The sequence below is a fragment of the Lactuca virosa genome, chromosome 6, assembly GCF_052849685.1.
Source record: "Lactuca virosa cultivar CGN04683 chromosome 6, Lactuca_virosa_CGN04683_v6, whole genome shotgun sequence".
Lineage (NCBI taxonomy): Eukaryota > Viridiplantae > Streptophyta > Magnoliopsida > Asterales > Asteraceae > Lactuca > Lactuca virosa.
The window spans coordinates 124,771,498-124,776,487 of record NC_136431.1 but is presented as its reverse complement, the minus strand read 5'-3'; the positions used below and the strand labels follow the sequence as shown (position 1 = coordinate 124,776,487).

The 4,990-nt window shown below is 32.1% G+C and overlaps 1 long non-coding RNA gene across 1 annotated transcript; it reads right to left on the bottom strand.

Moving 5' to 3' along the window:
- Positions 1-2,507: 2,507 nt before the first annotated feature.
- LOC145121080 (uncharacterized) lies at positions 2,508-3,687 on the bottom strand. Its single transcript, XR_013714494.1, has 3 exons — positions 3,088-3,687; positions 2,916-2,991; positions 2,508-2,585 (listed from the first exon to the last, which is right to left on the bottom strand). It is a non-coding gene; the product is annotated as an uncharacterized LOC145121080 (long non-coding RNA).
- Positions 3,688-4,990: the final 1,303 nt, after the last annotated feature.

Below are 4,990 nucleotides of genomic sequence, written 5' to 3'. Positions count from 1 at the left end.
AGACTGAAGTCGGCTAGAAGAGGAATAGTGAAGGACTCCTGAACTCTGATATGAAGAGTAAAATCTCAAAGTCCGAACCCAACAACAAGAGATCCGGGAGTAACAATGAAGCAAAATAGTACAATAAGTGCAAGAAGAAGCACGTTGGGAGATACGACGGGGAGGTGACCTACTACAAATATGGAAGAACGGGTCACTATTCCATAATAAATGTTATGAATGTGGAGGTAGTGGGCATATTTCGAAGCAGTACACAAGGAAAAAAGAAGCGGCAATGCCGAATGTGCCCCCAAAGTCACAGGTGAGGGCATTCCAAATGATCATGGATGCGGCTGAAGATGGAGCAGATGTCGTTTGAGAAAATCAAGAGAATAAATCTACTTATATAGACTTTAAAACATGAAGTGGTCATCTCACATATATAGTATTGTAGTATGTAGCCTGATGTAAGAGGCATAGTATTTAATAAACTTTCAAGATGATTGTAATCGCTTACAGAAACAATAAAATCTCTAAATTATGCTAAGCTTCTATGTGAATATTTTTGTGTGTGGTGACTTGGAAACAACAAGACAACTTTTTGAGACAAGTATGAGTAGGTGTGGAAGGTAGTGTGGGTCCGTACTACCGGAAGCACATGACTCGTACTAGGATCAGGAGGAGTCACAAGGTTACCAAGGCACTAGTAACTGAGTTTTTTTTTTTGTTTATGTTCGTCGTTACCTTTGTTTCGATGATGACTAAGAAAAACGAATGTTATTCCGACCTTAGCATTCATAGATAATCGATTCCGACTAAGATAGAAACAACAAAGTATATTACTCGGTTTAGAGAATCATTTTCGATGTAGTATCCAACTTTAGTCAAAAGATGGAAGGAAAATTGAAGCGATCGACAGAATTATCGCATCTGTCGTGATGGCTAAGCAGCTTGTAGCTAGAAATGTTATCTGCTATGATTTGACTATATCACATTAGAACATGAGGGAATGAATCTTTCGTGCTAGATTCTAACTTAGAACAGACATGAGTCTAGCCATTGCATCATGGAATGTAAGTTCATTAGAGTGTGACCATTCGATTTGCTCTAATAGTCAAAGCAAAGTCCTAATCATGGGTTAAGTGTATTCGAAAAAGAGTACATTATTGTGGTATTTATTAATTGTTCGTGTGTCCATATGTATTGTCAAGCCACTTACCAAACGTAACAAAATAAGTGATTGTAAGTATATTATAATGATATTTTTGTAATCGTTTGTTCGTCCATATGTATTATTTAGCCACAGTTGAATAATGTGGACAAATGTGATCATCGCCGCATTTTTGTGTTTGCTTTATGAGAGAATTTGTAATGAATTTTAAAGGACACAATTAATATATATATATATATATATATATATATATATATATATATATATATATATATATATATATATATATATTATGAGAGAATTTGTAATGAATTTGTTTTAAAAGTGGCAATAAAATAGTTATAGTTACTTGTTGTAGTCGCATCTTATTTCATATATATATATATATATATATATATATATATATATATATATATATATATATATATATATATATTATTGTCACTTTTAAAACAAAACTTATGAATATAATAATTCTATGGTCACGATGTAATATTTATGTGTATTAAAGTAAAACAATATTCATAGTAAAAGAAAAAAGATAAGATTGTTATTGTTTTATGGACATGTCAATAGTGTGGCCATATGTAATTAGCAAACATGGATGAAGGGTAATCTTGTAAAACCAACTCCAGTGTGCTTTCATCTTATGCAATCAGGGCCGGTCCAGACGGTGGGCAACCCGGGCGACCGCCCAGGGCCCATGTCTCCAGAGGGCCCAAAATTTATAGGTTATGTATTGTATATATATTAAAAAATTATTATCTAAATGATTTTTATGGCCTAAAGTTGGTTCAAACTCAAAGTAGCTCAAAAGATAAACAATTTGGTTTGCTTGTTATTGCTAATTAAACAAGTCTATAGTAAAGAATAAATCATATTTTTTTTTAATCTTTATTATATTTGTCTTTGAGGGTCCTTTTTCGTCCCGGGCCCCGTATATATTTGGACCGGCCCTGTATGCATAAGGTGGTTTACAAATCTTAATTCTTTTACTTTTTAAACATTAAATATTCTTTTTTCTTAAAAGAAAATTTCATAATTTTTACCAAAACATCAAACTTTAAAAAAAAAATCAGATTTTTTTTTTAAATTAGTTTTTTTTAAATAACATTTTTTTAAATTTAAAATTCATTACACTTTTGAAATTAAAAAAACACATTGGATGTTAAAAAAACACCAAATGCATATATGCATATTTGTATTTTTACTCTCACATATCCAAAGATTCATATGTACATATTCTAAGAAGAATTAATAAAAAAAATATGTACAAACATAATATTTCGTAATATTTTAACGTAATACAACAGTAAAGTATAAAAAAAAATAGAACAATACAAATTATCTTCATTTTTCCCTTTTGGTTACCGTCATGTTTTATTGAGTTTAATGCTTTTCATTTCAATGATTTCCTCGACGAATTCATCCAAATCTACATGAACATTCGTAATACAAATAAAATTGAAGATTCAAAAACATTAATATATAACCAACACTACCACTCCTGTTTCTAGAAGGTTTAAATCCAAGTAAGTAAATGCGTACATGATGAAATTACCATTTAGCCCTCTTTTTCATTAACTCAATCATATCACAACATATAACATATAGATAATATGCAACTTTTAACTGCCATTAGTTATGCATAATATGAATTGGATTGATCTTAAAAATTGAAGATCATGAAATGGGTTGATCATAATCAAGTTTCCCAATGAAATTATCAATGAAAGAAAATGGAGTCGTTTCACTTGCATAGTACCTTTCAATTTGGTCAACATAAGAAGCTTCATTTTCTGACTGATTTTTTCTTTAAATACAAATATGGATTCACATACCTGTAAATTCATACACATGCTTAACATCGAAATCTAGTTTAAAATGACACCACAAAAAAAATCAAATCTTTATTATGAAAACAAGTGTGATCTTACATCAATAAGGAGGGGTAAATCGATATCATCCATTTTGGAAGTAATTGATTAGCAGGCTATTGTGAGTAATATGCATAATCCAATCTTTTTCTTATGTTCATTAAGTAGCATATATAATATTGCATTTATATTCATCATAATCACTGAAATAGAAAAACGATTTACTCTATCATCTCTCAAGAAGCTATCAGAGCTAGGATTGCCGATCAATACTTCAATTACCAAGGCACCATGAAAGCCCTAACCTGAATCTCCCTATCAGACGCTACTAAACTCCATAACATGCATACACATGCCGACCATGCTAAATCTACCATGGCATCTTTTTGACGATTGTATGCAGGATATCTTTACAAATTAAAGCTGTAAAATTAAAATTCATCGGACATATGGTGGTATATGAGTCTTTGCCGGTAGCTATTGATGCCACTAAATAGGATGAGAAATGTATGGCTAGGTTTTGTTGTTGATGGAGTGTTTGAAGGGTTCTTTTCTTCACCACATCGTCCTATTTTGAGAGAGAGAGAGAGAGAGAGAGAGAGAGAGAGAGAGAGAGAGTTATGGTGAGTTGCGAGGGGGATATTGGTGATGACCGTCATCGATTAGTAGAAGAAGAGGAGATAAAATTTAATTTAGAAAGATTTAAAACGAGTAATAGAATAGGAGGCACTGTTTTAGTTGACCTTGGAGGAAACCATTTTTTATTGAAATTTTAATTTTATGTCATCTATAAAAGTGTTAAAATTTTCAAATTACCCAATTTTCTTCTATCAAAATTTGATAGTTTCCCTCCATTTGAAATATTTCGTGGAACAAAAATTTTGCCACTAAAAACGTAATATATTGTAGTTAATGAGAAAAAAGAAAATATTACAAAATAACATTGTACTTTTTATGTTCTATCTAAAAACTACATACATTTAGAATTTTCAAATAAGATAACGTTTGGTTCGCATAATGTTTGTGAATATATTTTCCCTTTTTGTTTTTTTGCTTAGTTTTAAATTACCCTTCTCAACAAATCTCATCACTCCTTTCCACAATGATATTTTTAGCATCACACATTCATTTCAAGAGGTCTTTTCTTTAAGGTTGCATAACGTCTCGGTCGGTCTTGGGCTACTTTCATATGAGCTTGGATCACTGCAACCTTTTCATCGGCACTTCTTATGAAATTTGGGCCCGTAAGTTTCTTTTCGCTTGCTTCGAGTACTCATCTTAATTTCCACTAAAATCGATAGCACATGATTGAAACGTATCATCTATTGTCTGAATCATTCACTCGGGGATAATAGGCTATACTCAAATGGGTTTTTGTCTGTAATTATTCTTGCCAATAATGCCAAAACTTGGAATTAAATCCCACGACTCAATTAGACATGATACTCGGAATTATATCGTGTAATCTTACTACTACATCCACATAATTGATGACTTCTGGATTGGTTTTGATTCTTTGATCGCTAAGAAAAGAACAATTTTAGTCAATTGGTCAACAATGACCCATACAACATCTTGATCCTTGCTCGTCCTCGGTAAGCCAATGATGAAATCCAATAATTTCCATCTAGCACGTTTAATGATACTGATTTTCCATACTATGATTGGTGCTCGAACTTCACTTGTGTGCATGATGGACATTAAGAAATGTACTTCACGACGAAAGGATTATGTAACGCCCGCAGATCCGGGCTAGTCAATTTAGAGACAATAAGCATCAAAAATGAGTTTTTTATGGAAGATTATTTAGAAGGATTAATCTTTTCCAAGTGGTAGTATATGTTACAAGGGTTCCGTACATATAAAGAACGCCGAAATCCAAGTTATAACGAAGAAGTTATGACCCGTCGAAGTTTTTCGGCAAAACCGGCATGGCACCAGGAGACGTAAATAGTGAATTTAC